Raw genomic sequence first — 20,526 nt, 5'->3', positions numbered from 1 at the left:
GATGAGCATCCCAAGAGTCGGCGATGCGACAGCATTCCACCAACGTCGTAGGCTCCTCGGCGACGTGCGTGGCGAGGGCCGGAGGGGCGTACAGTAGGAAGTGCTCTACTTTCATCTGTTCAATTGCCTCATTGAGGGTCGTAACCCCCATGGACTCGAACCATTTGGCATGGGCGCGCTCGGACTGGTAGGCCCAGTCTGCCCAGGTCTCATTTACTTCTTTAACTTGCCCTCGCCAGAGCCTCCTCCAGCGTTTAGAGGTTATTTCGTACGCCTTGGCGATAGTCTGGCGGACGACATCCCAATTTTCTTGCTCCTCCGGCGGGAGAGCTTTGTAGGCAATAAGGGCCTTCTCTCCAAGGAACTTGCCCAACACCAGGGAGAGTTCGGCTGCACTCTGGGGGCAGGCCTTTAAGACTGTCTCGGCGGTGTCGAGCCACACCACGGGCTCGGCCTCCGTCCATTTTGGCATGCAGGCGAGAGCCTGGCTGAAGGCACTCATCCCCTGGGTGGCAGGCGGAGGCGAAGGGCCACGCCGTTGCAGCAGCGCGAGTTCATGCGCACGCTGCTTGTCCCTTTCTTCCCTTTCTGCTGCTTCTCGTTTCTCTTGAGCCTGTCTCTCTGTTTCTCGTTCCTGTCTCTCTGCTTCTTCTCGTTTCTCTAGAGCCTGTCTCTCTGCTTCTTCTCGTTTCTCTTGAGCCTGTCTCTCTGCTTCTCGTTCCAGTCTCTCTGCTTCTTCTCGTCTCTCCTGAACCTGTCTCTCTCCCTGTATTGCTTCCATCCTCTCCTGTACCCAGTCTCTTAGTTCTCCCCCGGAGAGGCAGAGTTCCTTCCCAGAGGACATGAAGAACTTGAAATCCTCGCTCTGCTGAGATCTTGTCGACATTTTTTCAGGTGGGAGTGGATGCAAGTAACACAGAATTAATTTTCCAGAGCTGTGGGAATTTGGAGTTTTCCCCAAAGGACGTATGAATGATCTCCCGCCCTGGCACAGCAGGCTACAGCGGGGAATTAGTAATGGGAATTCTCCGGTCTCCAAAGTTACCAACGAAGCAGGTTTATTTGGGGACGATAATGAGCGAATGTTTGGTCTCCCAAGGTACTGACAAAACGGGCTGACTTGGCGACGAGACTGGAATGTATAGGTCTCCCGAATTACCAATGAAACGGGCTTATTTGGGGACGATAATGAGCGAATGTTTGGTCTCCCAAGGTACCGACAAAACGGGCTGACTTGGGGACAAAACTGGAATGTATAGGTCTCCCGAATTACCAACGAAACGGGCTTATTTGGGGACGATAATGAGCAAATGTTTGGTCTCCCAAGGTACCGACAAAACAGGCTGACTTGGGGACTAGACTGGAATGTATAGGTCTCCCGAATTACCGACGAAACTGGCTTATTTGGGGACAATAATGAGCGAAGGTTTGGTCTCCCAAGGTACCGACAAAACGGGCTGACTTGGGGACAAGACTGAAATGTATAGGTCTCCCGAATTACCGACGAAACGGGCTTATTTGGGGACGATAATGAGCAAAGGTTTGGTCTCCCAAGGTACCGACAAAACGGGCTGACTTGGGGACAAGACTGGAATGTATAGGTCTCCCGAATTACCGACGAAATGGGCTTATTTGGGGACAATAATGAGCGAAGGTTTGGTCTCCCAAGGTACCGACAAAACGGGCTGACTTGGGGACAAGACTGTAATGTATAGGTCTCCCGAATTACCAACAAAATGGGCTCATTTGGGGACAACAATGAGCGAAGGTTTGGTCTCCCAAGGTACCGACAAAACGGGCTGACTTGGGGACAAGATTGGAATATATAGGTCCCTAGAATTCCTGCACAGACGAGGTCTGATTAGCGAGAGCGCTAGTTTTACTTACTTATGGGAGAAGTTTTATTCTCAATGGCAATTAGATGGGTGATAATCCCAAATTCATAACAGATAGGCAACACACAGCCATAGTAAAAGCACAACACAAAACACAAAAAAAAAAGAAGAACAATATAGAACATATAAGGTCAGACGCCCCAATAACGCAAACAATTTGGTGGAGCGAGCTGAGGGAAAGCAAAGTAAAATCAAACAAACAAATTTTCACACATTCCTAACTGGGCTACGAATGTCGGTCAAGGCCGTTTGCCTCCCGGTCTGTTTATCTGATAGGCCGCTGGGCCAGCTGTCTGTGACGAATGAATGAATGAAGGTAATGTTTGTAAACAGACTCTGTACTTCCCCGAACGGAGGGAATGAAACGACGGTTGTTGGCTTCTATCAGTCCTTCGCGTTAGCCTAGCATAATAAATGATTAGGCCCTATTTCTAAACAAGAGAGAGAGTAAAAATGAGTCAGCGATGCTAGTCTGACTTTCGAACACGTGTTTGCAGTCGATTCCTCACGCCTACTTAAGGATTCGATTTCGAAATCACAAGTTTTCACAGGAGGAATACGTGCACTATTCCTTTAATGGGTTAGCACCTAAATAACCTACTTGAATGGCATGCAAGCCGCATGCAAAGGCTTTCAAAAGCTAAATTTCGGCGATCCTCTCTCTTGTTTTCCTTTGACACGCGCCCTACTATAAACAAAAAAATTCCTAGGTTTAGTCACGTTTGCTAAAGTGTCTTACGCTAAATAAACACAATTTACTTACGCAGAATTTCCTTGGCCTGTTGCGCTGGCTTTTCCTAGGTTCGTAATCTGTCTCGTATCCAGCTTAGCTGAGCTAATTGCTGATTTTACAAATTGCAACACAAACAACATAAGGGGAAGGGGGGGGATGCAATCGTTACGAGAATCACTGGCCAGGTCGCCATTTTTATGTTTCCTGGTGCAGGTAATTCTTAAGTCTCCACATTCAGTACTTTACTCTACAATGGCCTTGAAAGATAACCAGGAACATATAAAACAAAAAAAATAAAAGGAGTTATACAGAGGCAGAGGGCTCTTTCTCAAAGGGAAGTGCGTGAAACACATGGATACAAAAATAGGTATATTTACATGACAGACAAGATCAAAGGGAAAATGAATTAATGCACGTTAAATTGCTGCTGCAGAAGTCCTCCCGAAAGGGGGGGGGGGAAAGAAAAGCTTGGGAATGCCAGGAACACAGACCAAGGAGAATTCTGCTACGATCGTCCTTCTGAAACGATATGAGGACCCAGGTTACAATCTAAGGCTGGAATTTGGGGAATGCTTTACTCGAGAGTGTGCTGAGGGCGCCAAGGATATCCTTGAGGCTTGACTAGTGACTTAGAGCAAGAAGGCAGTGAGCACATGAGCCGGGATTGAACCAAGAAGCTCAGGGAATACCAAGTTACAGGCCCAGAAGTTTAATAAATGCACAAGGGCGAACATAACGTGACTAAGCAACTCTTTCTGGGTACTTTACCACATAGTAGGAGCGTAAGGCTGACGTCTGCATCCAGCGTCATCCAAGTCCTTCTCCGCGTCTTCTGCCAGGGTTCACGTGTGTGTGTAGACAAAGGCCTCCCTCACCAAGGAACTACTCTCGGGTCGTAGGTCGGATGCGGGAAGGAAGGCGCCCTTGTGATGATGAAGGGCTGCAGTTGAATTTCCGCTCGCTCTGGGATTTGCAATTCCCCACTTGCAATGGATACTAGCCATGTGGTTGGAGTACAAAGCAAAGGGCAGCTATGTCCACATGGCGATGAGGGAAAGAAGGGGGGGGGGAGAGTCTGAACTTGTGACCTCCTACATTAGCGACTGGGCTGTGTGAGAGAGTGAACTTCTGGCGCCGTGGCCTTTTATTACTTCTGGCCGGGTGTATGGGGGCCGATGGCCTGACCGGGTCACAGCTCCTGTACCAAAAGAAAGCGCGCCAACCAGTTACTGCCATAGGCTAAGATTATCTCCTGAGCGTGCCTTAGAACCCTGAATTAACTGCTTCAAACTAACCCAAACCAGGATTCACTACCTCTCACAGGTTCAAATAGACAAAGGCCTATCTATCGACCAAGCAAAGCAGAAAGGAGGGTGCTTTTTAGCTTATTTTGGCGCTAATCTTTACAATATAAAAGTGCGATTATAGTCTAAGTATTACAAAAATAAACAAGAAATTTGTTAGTCTAGTTCAAAATATTTTATATATTAAGTTTCACTAGTTTACAATATACAAAGGATTAATCATTCAAAAATTTGATTCATAATAATGTGCAAGCAAATCTTTACAAACGTCGTATTTGTTGATATTAATAAAGCTAATAGTTCAACTTATAATAGTCGTAGACCTATGTCTACAAAGTTCACACATATGAAGGAGATAAAACAAAGATAGTAATGGCATTTGGAGATGAAAATATTAAAACATACGAACAGCGATGACCTCTGAAGTATTACAGTAACATATTTTAAACAAGTAAAGTATAACAACAGTCAACAGTATCAGAAAAAGCCCTGTTTAAGGGAAACTGCAGGTAATTTCTTGGACCCACCACTAGTGTTCAGTTGTTTCATGCGCTTACAACTGAGTTGCCGAATAGCGCAAGATGTCGCTATTATAAGCTGTTGTCCGAAAAGTTTTGAAATATGTTGCAAAACATTTTTGAGTGATTGTACAGTGATAAAATATATGTTGGCAAAAATGCCAGGAAATTCTACATACAAACATATACATGAGATTCTTGCTGCGTTGATAGATGTGATACATGATCATGATTAATGGGAAAAGAAGACGTCTGACGTCTTTACAAGTACCCCACCCCCCAAGACAATTACTATGAAATAATGGTTGGAAGACCTGATGAATGTCAATCACAGTATCTTTTTGGGAGCAGGAGCTGACCCAAAGTTCTTGATACCTGCAGTTGTGGGGCAGCTTCAACTGCTGAATCATCTGGCGGTTTTGCCGAGCGGATGAGATCCTTAGTGCGGCCCTTGGGACGTCCTCGACTATGTTTTGGGATGCTGATCACTTCATCTGAGGCCTTGTTTTGTGGAGGAATTCTGGGACGCCTACCGGTTTCCTCCCGAGTTCCGCTGTCCATAAGGCTGGCTTTAACCTGTCGACAGATATCCAGTCTCCCCGCCCATGGATGTTGATGAGGCAGGCCTCGGATCTTCTACTGACGACTCGGTACAGTCCTCTGAATGGTCTGGTCAAGGGTGGGCGGTGGGCGTCGTTCCTGATCAAGATGTGTGCACAAGTATTCAGGCCCTCTGGGCTAAAGTTATGGGTCCTGTCTGCGAAAGTCTTTCAGCAGGGGGCAAACTTCTTTGCAATTTCTCTTAGCCTTGGAAGGGGCGTATCCAGGTTGTCCAGCTCCGTGGGGAAGAATTCTCCACGTACGGCCAGTGTTTTGCCGTAGACTTTCTCTGTGGAAGATTCGTTGCCGTTTGCCCTTGGTGCGGTGCGGAGACCCAGCAGGACCCAGGGCAGCTGCGCCTTCCAATTTTCATCAGTGCAACGTGCCATCAGAGCTGCTTTCAATGAATGGTGGGCTCTTTCCACCATACTGTTGGCCGCAGGGTTGTATGTCGTCATACTGTGGAGTGTTGTCCCCATCAGGCGTGCCAGGGAGACCCAGAGTTCCGATAAGAATGCGGGGCCCCTTTCTGTAGTTATGTCATCCGGCACACCAAAACGGCTTATCCAACTTGACAGTAGGGCTTCTGCGCAGGCGCTTGTTGATGCTTCTACCATTGGGGTTGCTTCCTGCCATCTTGTGGAATGGTCTATGATTGTCAGGAGGTATCTGGCGGCCCCCTGATTTTGGCAGAGGTCCTACAACGTCTATGTGGATTGCCCGAAACGCCGTCATGGTTAAGGGAAGTCTCTGATGCCTGATTCCATGTGCCGGGTGATCTTACTTGTCTGGCATGGTATGCAGTTCTTCGCCCTTCTTGTACGTCCTTCCTGATCCCGTGTCACACGAATTTCTCTGTCATCAGGCGCGTTGTTGTTCATCCTGGACAGCCCGTGGATGATGTCGAACGCCTGCTTTCTTTGTGACACGGGTATCAGGGGGCATGGGCAGCCTGTGCTGGTGTCGCAGAGAAGTGTTGATCCGGATCCACCCACTGGCACGTCTTCCCACCTCAGTGCAGTAGGTGCCATGCGGTAAGCTGCCATTTCCTGGTCTGCGGCCTGTTCCTTCGCCAGGTCTTCGTAGTCTATGCCCAGGTGGACTGAATTTATTTCAATTCTTGATAGGATGTCGGCTACTAGATTCTTCTTGCTGGGGACGTAACTGATGGTGCAGCCAAATTCAGAGACAGCAGCCAGGTGCCATTGCTGTCTTGCTGACCATGCATCTCCCACCCTCGTGAACGCATGTACCAACAGCTTATGGTCTGTCAGGATGGTGAAAGGGCTGCCGTCCAAGAGGTACCTGACATGCCGCACAGCTTGGTAGATAGTCAGCAGTTCCCTGTCGAATGCACTGTAGCGGGTCTCCAGCGGCTTTAACTTGTGGCTAAAATAGGCAAGTGGGTGGAGGGAACCGACTAATATCTGCTCCAGCACAGCTCTGCAGGCAACGTTGCTGGCGTTGGTGGTAAGTCTCAGGGGGGCAGTGGGGTCTTGATATGTTAAGGTGGTGGCTTTGGCGAGGGCTGCCTTCATCTGTTCGAATGCTTTCTGCCGCAGGACTTCCCAAGTCAGTGCTTTTGGCTTCCCCTTCAGTACTCAGGTTAGGGGATACATGATGCGGGCCATGCCCGGCACGAAACGTGGGTAGTGGTTGACCATGCCGAGGAACTCCTGCAGGGACTTGATGGTTTTTGGTGCTGGAAACTCCATCACTGCATTCACCTTGAAGGCCATGGGGCGGAAACCTGCCGGAGAGATCTCGTGTCCCAGGAAGTCTACCTTCTCCACTCCGAAGGAACATTTGTCGAATCTGACGACCAAACTGTTCTCCTGGAGGCATTTCAGCATAGCCCGTATGTGACCTAGGTGCTCCTCTGGGGACCTGGAGAAGGTCAGGATGTCATCCACATAGCAGACACAGAAAGGTAAGAGTTCCTCATTGGATGGGTCGATATCGTGCTCGGCTAGCACTCTCCTAGGCCCGCGTTCGATTCTCCAGCTGGCCAATAAAGAATTAGAAGAATTTATTTCTGGTGATAGAAATTCATTTCTCACTATAATGTGGTTCGGATTCCACAATAAGCTGTAGGTCCCGTTGTTAGGTAACCAGTTGGTTCTTAGCTACGTAAAATAAGTCTAATCCTTCAGGCCAGCCCTAGGAGAGCTGTTAATCAGCTCAGTGGTCTGATTAAACTAAGGTATACTTAACTTAACAGAAAGGTAGGTCCCCCAAGATGCTGTCCAGAAGGCGTTGGAATGTGGCCCCGGCATTCCTGAGACTGAAGGTGGAGTAGGAGAAGGTATACGTCCCGAACGGCATGATGATGGCTGTCTTCGGAACGTCGCCAGGGTGTACTGGTACCTGAAAATAGGACTTAAGCAAATCCATTTTTGTGAATATCTTGGCCCTGTGCAGGGTGCCTGTTAGGTCCTGCATGTTTGGCAGGGATAGTGGTCCGGTGTTGTCATTAGGTTCAGCTGAAGATAGTCCCCACTGGGCCTCCAGGAACCATCTGGTTTCTTCACCATGTGGAGGGGCGACGCCCACGGACTCGATGCCTTTCTGTAGATACCCATCCTTTCCATCTCGGCGAACGCTCGTTTAGCATCTTGGAGTTTCTTGGGTGGCAGACGGCAGAACTTGCCATGTGTTGGCGGGCCTGTAGTGGTGATGTGGTGATGAATACCATGCTTGGCCTGGGTACCTGGCACCTGACACAGTTCTGTCTTGAAGATATCTGGGAATTCGTGGAGGAGGGCGTTGTATTTGTTTGATGAGATGGCGCATACGGCGGGCATTCCTGGTCCGGCGGAGAGCGGTCGGGAGCGGCAAGTTCTGGTATCCAGCAGGCGTTTTCAGCCAACGTCTACTAGCAGTCCCTAATGTGTGAGGAAATCAGTGCCCAGTAAAGGAAACTTGACATCTGCGATGATGAAGGGCCATTCATATTTATGGCCCAGGATGGATATTCTGCGGGTCCGAGTTCCATAGCAGAGGATGGGGCCTCTGTTTGTGGCAACTAGTGTGGTTGCAGCACCGTACATGGTCCTCCCTTGACAGCAGAAATACCAACTGCATAGCCCTGGTGTCTACCAGCATCCGTCATCTTGATATGGCATCGTGGATGAAGAATCCTACTGGCTGGGGTTTCTTAAGATTTGCAGCCACTGCTGTTATGGGTGACTGCCTTTCTAGTTTTTTTTTTGTGAAAGAACAGGGGGCTCTGCAATTTCTGGCATTACTTCCGAACCTCCGATGGAAGTAACACCAGGCTGGATTTGTTCTCATCTTCTGCTGCTGCAGCAGCACCTTCTTCCTGTATACCACACTCATGTCCCCCACTTCGGATTTTTCTGCTACCGGACTGCAGGCGGTAGGTGTTGCAGCATGTCTGGAGGCCTTGGTGGCCAGCCTCGTGGAGTTTGTGTGCGATGTTCACCAATTCATCCATCAAGAGGGCACCTGCTTCCACGATTTGTGCCCTCACCTCCTGCAGAAGGTAGAACAGGAATATTTCCTGCGACAAGCTGATCTCTCTCCTCTGTCCGTCTGAGTCAACGCCTGGCAGCATCAGGAGACCTCGTAGTTCGTTCCAGTCATCCCTAGGTGATGCATCCCCCAAGGGCTGGGTCATCAGGTCGAGGGTGCGTTGGGCCCTCTCTGGGACGGGCATGGAGTATGTGTCGATGAGTTTCTCTCGTAGGTCTCTTTACTTGATTTTACCCGGCTGCGAGTCCAACCATGGGGTGATTGTGTTGAAGACCTCCTCCAGCAGCGTTGTCATGGTGACATCCGCTTTGGTTTCCTTGTCTGTGATTTTTACTACCCGGAAATGGACGTCTGCCCGCAGGAACCAGGATGCAGTATTTTGCCGCAAGAATGGTGGGAGTTTTATCGCCTGGCTTATTGCTGCCTTCGAAGGCGAGAGGGGGATGTAGAGGATCTGTGTGTCCTCAGAATGACTTTCTACCTCAGTGTCTGACATTTTGCCTCACACCAAAGTGGAAAATAAGCACCGTATTTAGTCCATTAATGGTGTTTGGGGCTCCTCAGAAGTCAAAACTATTAACCGGGTGGTTCTGTTAATGACTTCTGAATACGGTCGATATGAATTGTAAATGGCAGGGCCAAACCATTCAAGAACGGCAGAACGTACCTGAAGGAGGTACACTGTAATTAGTCGGTTAGTGGCGTGGGTGTTCTCTGACAAAGAGCTTTCAGAGGCCTAGACTTTGTCGTTGTATGGTTCTGTTAAAGGCTCTCTGAAGGTAAAGCAGCCATAGTGAGTCCATTAAAGGCGAAGCCAAAACCGCTGTGTTTACCATCGCTCCTCGGGTCACCAGTTGTGAGGTCAAAGAGACAGAACTGGGTACTGACTAATTTATTTACCTGGGCAAAGGTATACATAGCAGCATGCAGACGGAAACAAAGTGCCCGACCTTCGATTGCTGTGACCGGCACACTGAGTGAGAGCAATTTGTGTTTGTTAACAGTCAATCAAATAGCAATAATAAGAGACATAATGTATATACAGTGATAAAATATATATTGGCAAAAAGGCCAGGCAATTCTACATACAAATATATACGAGATTCTTGCTGTGTTGATAGATGCGATACATGATTGTGATTAATGGGAAAAGAAGACGTCTGAAGTCTTTACAACATCTTTATCAACATTGTCAATTTTGTTTTGGATTTCATCTATGTTGATCATTACGTCACTACTTTTCTGAGCCGAATCCTGAATCAACTTTGTTAATATCTCCGTGTTTTCTTTTATTTCTTCAAGTTCATCTTCAATGAGTTTTTTGTGTGTTCTTTGTTCAGGCCTCTTGCATTTATTATATATGTACAATATGTTGTCACTCCAAAGTATGGGTGTGTATCTGACCTCGATAACTGAGTATTCATAGTGGAACCATGCATCACACATTTCACAGCAAGTTCCTTCATCAACTTCCCCTGAGCAATATCTGCAGGTTGCTGACTCTCTCTCGATTTGGGTTGACTCCTCCTTCTCCAGCACTTTGTTTAGTGTTCCATCTTTACGTGCTGTTTCAATTGTGAGGTTCAAGAGAAATGTCAAAAGAGAGAGACTGATTCTTTATTATTTTTGACATGTGTTTATAAAATAAAAAGCAGACGGAAAGGTAGCAGGCGACCCGAGGGCCCCCGCTGCATCCATACAGAATTTGTGTTTTCTGACAAGCATAAAAATATGAACAATATTTGCTACATAGCATATAAAAGGTAAATATACATAGCAGAAAGGCCGTACAATGATGCATAAGATGAGGTACGCAAAGAATCTGAAATAAAGACAGGTAATATACACGACATGATTAATGTACATCCGAAGGGAGAAACATAAAAAAGGAGAGGCGCGATTTGTCGCCCTTACAAATACTCCCCCCCCCTCCCCGCCGACAAAGACAATAATTAGAGGAGCAATTATTGGATGAAATAACATTAATCACGGAGGCGCTGGGGCAGTTGGAGCGGGTCCCTGCTTCTGGAGAATTGTGGGCGCGGGGTGGAGCTGACACCTGGGGTTGGCTGGATGAGTTTCCTGAGCTGCCCCGGGCCCCGCCTTGGTGGGGAAGCGGGTGCGTCTGCAGGCAGGTATTGAGGGGGAACTCTCGGGCACCTGCCTTCTTCTTCGCGTACTTCGCTGTCCAACAGAAATGCGGGTTTTAGCCTGTCGATAGTGATCCAGTCCTCCCGCCCGTGGATGTCAAGGAGGAATGCTTTGCTGGCTCGCCTGATGACTCGGTGGAGCCCCCTGTAGGGCCTGGTTAAGGGCGGCTGGCAGGTGTCCACCCTGGCGAAGACATAGGCGCAGGAATGTAAGGCGGGTGGGCTGTAGGTGATGGTTCTGTAAGTGAAGGTGTTGTGGCAGAGCGTGAACTTTTGTGCAAGTTCCATCAACCTCGGGAGGGGGGTGTAAGCGTTGTCGGTCAACGGCAGGAAGAATTCTCCGGGGGACAGCCATTGTTTCCCTGTAGACTTTCTCAGCAGGGGAGGTGTCACCATTTGCTTTTGGTGCGGTGCGGAGACCCAGCAGGACCCAGGGCAGCTGTTCCTTCCACCTCTTGTTGGTGCAGCATGCCATGAGAGCGGCTTTGAGAGTGGTGTGCCCTTTTGACCATGCCGTTCGCTGCGGGGTTGTATGCCGTTGTGCTGTGTAGAGTTGTACCCATCAGGCGTGCCAAGGAGACCCAGAGCTCTGAAAGGAAGGCTGGACCCCTGTCCGTAGTGATGCTGTCTGGCACTTCAAAGCGGCTTATCCAACTGGAGAGGAAGGCCTGTGCGCATGACGTTGTTGATGCTTCATCCATGGGGGTTGCTTCAGGCCAGCGAGTGGAGTGGTCTATGACCGTCAGGAGGTATCTGACTCTTCCCGACTGCGGAATGGGCCCGACAACGTCAATGTGGATGTGGCCGAACCACTGACAAGGCTGGGGAAAATTGCTGATCCTGGACTTCGTGTGCTAGGATGTTTTGCTCATCTGGCACGGGATACAGTTCCTTGCCCACTGGCGGACGCCCTTGTCGATGCCATGCCAGACGAACTTGTCAGTCATGAGGCGCTCCGTTGTGCGCCCTGATGGAAGGGAGAGACCGTGGACTATGTCAAACACTTGCTTTCTCCTTGAGGTGGGCACCAGGGGGCGGGGGCGGCCTATGCTGGTGTCACAGAGGACAGTTGTGTCCGAGTTTGCTAAGGGCATGTCTTCCCATTTGGAAGCCATCACTGTTGTTCTGTGGTCCGCCGTCTCTGGGTCTGCTGCTTGTTCTCTCGCGAGGTCTTCGTAGTTGATGCCAAGGTGAAGGGAATTGATTTCTACCCTTGACAGAGCATCGGCCACTGGGTTTTTCTTGCCCGGAGCGTAGTTGATGGTGCAACCAAATTCGGAGATGGCGGTCAGGTGTCGCTGTTGCCTTCCAGACCATGCGTCCCCCTGCTTTGCGAATGTGTGAACCAAGGGTTTGTGGTCTGTTAGGATTGTGAATTCAGTTCCCTCCAGCAGGTACTTGAAGTGCCTCACAGCCTGGTAGATAGCCAGCAGCTCTCTGTCGAAGGCGCTGTGGCGGGTCTCAGCTGGCGAAAACTTGCGGCTGAAGAAGGCCATGGGCTGAGGCATGCCGTTCACCAGCTGCTCGAGACTGCACCGCAGGCAATGTTGCTGGCATCCGTTGTCAACCTGAGGGCAGCGGCAGGGTTGTGGTGAGTTAAGGTGGTGGCACTGGAGAGGGCCCTTTTCATTTGAATAAGAGCCTGCTGCTGCGGAGCTTCCCACGTTAGTGTTTTTGGTTTCCCCTTCAGGATTGACGTCAGGGGGTACATGATGCGGACAATATCTGGGATGAAGCGCCGGTGGTAGTTTATCATCCCGAGAAACTCTTGAAGAGCCTTGATGGTTTGTAGTTCTGGGAAATTTTCTGTAGCTTTTACTTTTGAGGCCGTGGGGTGCACTCCTGCTGGGGAAATCTTGTGGTCAAGGAAGCCTACTTTTTCTTTCCTGAAAATGCACTTGTCGAACCTGACAACTAATCAGCTGTCCTGCAGGCGTTTCATGATGGCACGGGTGTGGCGAAGGTGTTCCTCTGGGGATCTGGAGAAAATGTGGATGTCGTCGACGTACCAGATGCAGAGAGGCAGATCTCCCAAGATGGTGTCCATCAGGCACTGGAATGTGGTGCCTGTGTTCCTGAGACCGAAAGTGGAATAGGAAAATGTGTAGCTCCCGAAAGGCCTGATGATGGCAGTTTTTGGGACGTCGCGGGATGTACAGGGACTTGGAAGTACGACTTCAGTAGGTCCATCTTGAAGAAAATTTTGGCTCTGTGGAGGGCACCCGTCAGGTCCTGCATGTTAGGGAGTGGGTAGTGGTCTGGTGTTGTTACCAAATTCAGGCGCCGATAGTCCCCGCAGGGCCTCCATGAACCATTGGATTTCTTTACCACGTTGAAGGGAGATGCCCACGGGCTTGCTGCCTTTTTACAGATGCCCATGCATTCCATTTCTGCAAAGGCTCGTTTCGCGTCTTGTAACTTCTGGGGGGACAGTCGTCGGAACTTGGCAGGGGTTGGTGGGCCTGTCGTGGTGATGTGGTGGAAGATGCTGTGCTTTGCTGAAGCCCCAGGTGACTGGCGCAGTTCTGGTTTGAATACATCCGGGAACTCCTGCAGGAGGGACGTGTAGATGTTGGGGGCTGTGGAGCAGATGGTGGGCATTCCAGGTCCAGTGGAGAGCTGATGGGAGTGGAATGTTCCTGTGTCGAGGAGGCACTGTCTGGTGACGTCAGTCCGCAACCAGCAGGGGAAACTTAACATCCGCTATGACGAAAGGCCAGCGGTATCTGAGCCCCAGGATTGAGATAGCCCGGGCCATCGTGCCATAAGTGCGGATGGGAGTTCAGTTTGCTGCTACGAGGGCGGGTATCGAGTCAGGTATTTTTTCCAAACCTTCCCTGGATGGCGGGAAGACCGACTGCATTGCCCCGTATCTACCAGCAGGCGACGTTTGGAAATTTTGTCCGTGATGAAAAAAACTGCTGGGCGGGGGGAGCTGGATTTCGTGGCCACAGCTGTTACTTGTGGCTGCCTTCGTCATTTTTTGTGAAAGAGCAGGGAGGCCTGCAGGTTCTGGCGTTGGTCCCTAACTTTCTATGGTAGAAGCACCACGCCAGGTTTAACCATGTCCTGTGCTCTCTGAGTGGTGGTCTCTTCTTATAAATGGCGTTGATGTCTCCGTCGTTGTTGCCGTCTTCCTCCGACAGGTTGCAGGCTCCCAGGGCGGCGGCCGTGAGGGTGGTGGCATGTGTTGAGGCCTTGGTGGCCTCGTATAGTTTCTGGGTGTCATCGACTAAGGCATCCATGTCTAGGTTCTCTGCATCCCTTATCTGGCGCTGAACTTCCCGTGGGAGGCGCCAAAGGAAATTTGCTTTTGTTAGGTCTATAGCCTGTTTCCTCACATTCTCATCGCTGCCTGGGAGTGTTATCAATCCCTGCAGCTTCCCTGGGTGATGTATCTCCTAGGGACTGGGATAACAGGTCGAATGCGAGCTGCGCTCTCTCGGACACGGGCATGGAGTAAGAATTCAGCAGTTTGTTTTTCAAGTCCGCGTATGTGACTTTGTTCGATTGTGTGTCCAGCCAGGGGGAGATTCTGTTGAATACTTCTTCCGGGAGCGCCGTCATGACTATGTCTGATTTGGTAGCATTGTCCGAGATGCGCACCATGCGAAAATGTGCGTCTGCGCGCCGGAACCATGATGCCGTGATTGGCTGCGAGAACAGGGGAAGTTTGACTGTCTGGCTTTGTTGGTGAGAGAGGCGTACAGACGATACTCGCGGGTTTCGCATTGAGGTTCTGCTTCTGACATCTTTACTTCTCACGCAAACAAAACGCGGGAAAATGCGCTGTATCGAGTCCATTAATGGTGCTGATTTGTTCGAGAGGTCGAATGAAATGCTAAAATGCGCCCTTTTGGGTACGCCGTATCTAGTCCATTAATGGCATGGTTTCCGCCAGGGAGGGTGCTATCAGAGGCCTAAACTTTGTCGTAGTTAGTTCCTGATGTTAGGGTGCAGCCGCAGTTAGTCCGTTAATGGCTGGGCCAAAACCGTGCTACCTGCCCCTGACCCGGGGTCACCAGTGTGGGGTTCAAGAGAAATGTCAAAAGAGACTGATTCTTTACTATGTTGTTGTTGTTTTAGATTTAGCTGGCCTTGTGCCAGCACGGGCTCTTGCTTCTAGAGCAGCCCGTAACTCTATGTTGATGATGAGTCTGTGAGATGGGTAGGTTACTGAAAACTTTATTATGATACATGAAAGTGATTTTGGTGGGGGTTTCTTTACTATTCTCGGCAGGTGTTTATAAAATAAAAAGCGGACGGAAAGGTAGCGGGCGACCCGAGGCCCCCCGCTGCGTCCATACAGAATTTGTTTTCTGACAAGCATAAAAATACGTACAATACTCGTTACACGGCACATATGAGGTAGATATACATATCGGCGGAAAGGCCGTACAACGAAGCATAAGATGGAGTACATAAAGAATCTGAAATAAAGACAGGTAATATACTGTACATGACGTGATTAATGTACATCTAATGGGAGAAACACAAGAAAGGAGAGGCACGATTTGTCGCCCTTGCACGATAATCACGAGATAATGTTCGTATGATAGTTTGATCTTTCCTATACTTACGATTTAAATTCTTCAATATTTGTTTTCTCTTTTTCTTTCCTCTTCTTTGTATTTCCTTTGAACATCGCGCAAGTCAGGAACTTTTTACACAGAGCATTTCATAGACACGTTCTACCCGCGCGAGAGCTACTCATTGCCTGTAGCACACGAATGGCCACTATAATGTAAAACATAATCTTGAATTAGCACACAATCCTAACGTGGGTTAATTTATTTATGCCAGGGACGGTGGGAAAATAATAATTAAAAGTAAACATACTGATCAAAACAGCGATGGGATAATGTTCGTGTCCGGTTCGAACATCCCTATTCGATTTTTTATTATATCTTTCGAATCTTTATAAAAAAAAAACGAAAGAAATATTCTATATACTATAGATAATTCTTGCAACCTAACATTTATCACAAATTCACAATACTAAATAAAATATATGTAAATAGCATAATTGAGGATTTTTTTCTGTTTCTATTTTGCGAAATAAGGTTAGGGACATTGGTAGGAGGGCCATTTGACCCCACCCCAGTCGCTAGTACTACACACGACGAAATACATTACTTTGACGCCCCGGGACTAGTACTAGCCTAAACACCGCTTAACAGTGTAGATGAATCACTCTTTCGCCGTGTTTAGTACTAGCTCTCATGAGGAATTGGAGTTTGGACCGGAAACGAACTTTTACCCAAAGATGGCCTCTCAAATATAATGTGGGTGAAAGCACCGGCCACAAAGCAACATTCGCCAAGCCTAACCCAATTTTGGGCTTAAGGCCTAGGCTTAAGAACACGTAGGGTACCATCATTGTTATTAACAACAGAATCCTAGGTAAGGTTGTACATTATCATGTAAAAATATCCTACATACCTTATACTTGCAAAAAAGGGCAGCAAAGATGAAGGTAAAAGTTCAAACCTTCTTCAATAGACCTAACCTCTGCATCTAGCCGAATAACATGCATAAAGTAGGCCTAAATACACTAGGTCTGGTTTGTGTACTGTATAAGCAAATTTGCAACTAGCACCACTAGGATTTATTATTTAAGCGCTTCAAAAAACAACTAGTTTCCATAAATGACTCTGAACTGTTCCACCCAACGGAGACAAACTGAATGAAAAGACCAGACGCTTGTGTCACTACCAAAAGCCTTGGTTCACGTGATAACTGACGTGACGTCCAAGAAAAAATATTGGTATACACAAGGCGTTCTAAAAAGAAAAGTTGTTGAGGTCAGCCTTTATTTCTTTTAAATTATTCAAATATAATTTACAGTATCCATTTTTTTACCGTTTATATATTTTTTTACATGAATAATTTGCTCAGCGCAGTTCCTTTGTAATTGTCTTTCTGTGGGGCTGTTCATATAAAAATATATACAGTATCTAGAGATCATGTAGAAAGAAGCTACAAATCGACTTTCCATTATAAAAAAGAAAATAGGGCTTCTGTCGGGGAGGTATATCTACAGTAGATAGAAATTCTCAAATGTTTGCCTTTTTCATTAAGACATTACTTTAATATTTTAAATATTACTGTAGTTATTAGGCAAGGCCTAAAGAATACAGTGACCTCTTGGGCATGAAGCCAAAATGAAAATTATGTTTTACCGGTTTTTATCAGCCTTTCCCGTAGCAGCTTCCTTTGTAATTTTCATGCTGTAGTGCATCGTCTTTGCCTTTGTACCATTATTGCAAGGTTCTCATCCTAATCTTGTTCTTTCATTGCGGGCTCATGAATGACAGGCTCTCCTGTTGCTTTCAATAACCACTTTTTTTTCATCACCTGTACACTTTTCCCGTTATCTTTACCATCTTCGTCCATTTCACCCTGAACGTTTTCGATATTCCCTTCTCGTTATTAAGTTTCTGATTCCATTCCTCATAGTTCGTTTTCTCTTCTTGCCACCCGACTTTTAGCTTCTCTCCTCTTCTCCCTGTATATATCTTCTCCTTTTCCTTGCCAACAGTTTAAGGCTCTCTTTCTATCTTCCATTGCCTTTTGGATTTTAAATTATAATTTTCACCGTCGGGTAACTTAACCCGACTTGAATAACTTTTACTTTCTCATAGTGCAGAGCTGAAGAATTTGTACAAAATGGTAATAACTTGGAGCAAGGGAATGTCAGAGAACTAGGGCAGCGCTGTAATACCGGAAATGGACCAGATTGTGTCAAAATTATTATTTCATAGTTTAAGCAGACCAGTAAGTTAAAATACTTCATAAAAGTTAGAAAGTACTTGTACTGAAGGACCAAGAGCCATTGCTAAGATCCTCAAGCAATTACTAAATCAGATTTATTTCAGTGGCACTCAATGTGCTGCAGTAGTTGAATCATTTGGTATGTCATACTGTAGGCTACAGTTTGCCCCATTTCGTTCACCTCTTTTCTAAATACATTAACCATTCTCTGAAGATTTATAAATAAAAAACATATGATTTCATCAGTCTTAAATGGAAGAGGGTCATAACTAAAATTATTTCTTTCAAATAATTTTTTTAGCTTTTCTTAAAAAATATTCAAGGGTTTACCTGCAGAGAACTATTTGTATTGTGTTGTTTTTTAATGACAAATATGTAAAATCCATTCTTCCAATGCAATTTCAAAATTGTAAATCTTTTTGTTCTTAGCACAAAAACACCTCTTGTTATTTTTTCAAGGGAGAAGGGAAAGCCAAATAATCAATCAATGTTAGCAAAATGGCCTCTCTTCTACAAACCTTGATCAGACAACAGAAAAATAGTGAAGTTCAAATGTCACTCATATTGGAATCCAGCAAGCCATCAACGAGAACACTGGTGCAAAGGCCACCAACAGGTTGCACGCAATGCAGGGATTAAATGAAAAACTAGTGTTCTACTAACATTTTACTATAACACACTTATTGCTGTAAATGATTGTTCAGTCTGGACCGCAATATTTAAGCCAAATACCCCAAAACCTATTTATGGCCAAGTATCTAAAAACATTTATGGGTTTACAAAATACATATGGACAAGACAATGTACAATATTAACATTCAACATGCCCCAATAAACCATAATAGGATATTTAAAAATTAAGGTCTTCAGACACAGGAGGTCCAGACACATTGGAACACGTGGGTGATATGTACCTCAGCCTTTGTAAATTGTTATACCAGCTTTAGTTTAACTGTTCCTGTAAAATCTTTATAGAAAAAATTTCAATTTGAAGAACATTCACGGTTATTCTCACTATACATTTGTTTCAACACTGGCAGCTTCACAGATCATCAATGAATAGCATTGGAAATTTGTAGTGTACTGTAATTGTAGACGAAGAAGCTTCCACTTTAAAACAAACGAGACAAATCTAACAACATGGGATAACAGCAATGTTATGCTGTCTCTCTCTCTCTCACATGCCTATCATTATTAAAAAAAAAATTAGTACAGTATAAATATGTATTAAGCATTGCAGCTGTGTTAGTCTCATATTGTCATTTACAGCCCTGCAATAAGTTAAAACCCAATGCAATTCAGATGGCATGGCAAGGTTGACACACTGCCGAGTCACTTTGCAAAAATGAAAATAATTCATCAAAGTATCAAATGAAACCAGTAAATTTTTGCAGCACTGATAATGCAATGATTTTCACATGAAATAAAAGCCAATGAAAATACACATGAAAATTTAGAATGGACCAGCACTTTAAAGAACTTCATGGAAAAATTTGTGACTCAGTTTGTGATGGAGTGAAAGAAAATTTCTATACTGTAATCGCATTATAAAGCATTACTGTCACAGCAAGACTATAACCAGGGAATACCTGAGGAAAAATGATAGAAGTAATGCTTGGCAACAATCTCATTTCATGAGCTGTTATTCAAGTTTATCGTTGTGTTGCATGTAAGAGTCCTACCAAAGAAATAATTCAAACAGCTGTTCAAAGCATTCCCCATTTCTTATTCTATTGCAAAAATCCTGCTAGAAAATAAAAGAAAATTCCAAAAAGAATTCCATGCCTTTTTCATTTGAAAACTGTTTATTTTATTACATATTCCCTGAACTTGGCCCTGTAAATATATGATGCCCTCACCATACGGCAAGGGTTACAAATACTAAAACTATTCCAAACAAACTGATAATAAAAATTTATGGCTATCACTTTAAATTCGCTGAAGTTTTAATCACTACTTGCCATTTTACCATTACTGAATGTGTGTGTATGTATATGTATATATATATATATATATATATATATATATATATATATATATATATATATATATATATATATATATATATATATATATATATATATATATATATATATATATATATATATATATATATATATATATATAATATATATTACTGTACACCATAGACTAAACCAAGCATTCACATGAATATTTGCCCTTTTCCAATAATCGGAATAAAGAATTTGTAGAAAAAGCAGTACTAAATCTTATCCTCTTACCTCTATAAGAACCTAAGATATGTGACCTACAATACAGGAATATCACAGCCTTCTAAAACAGATGAAATGCAGGTATCCACTGACTAGGTTAGGAACCAGTTTCTAAAATTATTCACAGCTAACCCTCTTGCTACCAAAGTCCCAGAATTAATCTTGGTTGCATTCCACTCTCCAGGGACCAAGTTACAAAACATATGCAAATCAAGTCCTTTTGCTTTGGGTCTCCCTGAAAATCTGTTGCAAGCAGTTATGTTTTGTTATCAAAACTTGAGATGTATTTGTTAAACCTCTGGATAATGATTTTTTTATTATTCTCGTCATTAAGTACTGTGATGCAAAGTCAGTCACCTTAACAACACAGATTAATAGTCATAACAGAAATAAATGACACTGATGCAACTCTTAAATGAAATTAATCTGAAGTGACTTGTTCTTAACTAAAGAAGCCTAGACATATATCAACTGCCTGACCCCTTTGAGAACATGCGTACCTCATGTTATATAGCCTCTCACTCCCCCAATGGTAATGCAGTCATCCACTCATCAAAAAGTTAACACAGATTAGAATTAACAATGATGATGGAAATATAATAACCTGAGCTTCTGCTACATTCTACATGTTGAGTGAAGGCCCTGACTTTGAAGTACAACTTATGGATACTATTAATGATACCTCAGATTAATAAACTTCATAATTTTCACCACACTGCAAAAGAATAAAACAAAAAGCTGTGTATTAACATGATAATGCCACTGACTGGGTAGCAAGAGGGTTTATAATAAATACCAAGCAGTTACAAGAAAGAATACATAA

Source organism: Macrobrachium rosenbergii, chromosome 25 (genome assembly GCF_040412425.1).
Source record: "Macrobrachium rosenbergii isolate ZJJX-2024 chromosome 25, ASM4041242v1, whole genome shotgun sequence".
NCBI classification, from domain to species: Eukaryota; Metazoa; Arthropoda; class Malacostraca; order Decapoda; family Palaemonidae; genus Macrobrachium; species Macrobrachium rosenbergii.
Note: the sequence above shows the minus strand (reverse complement) of the source record.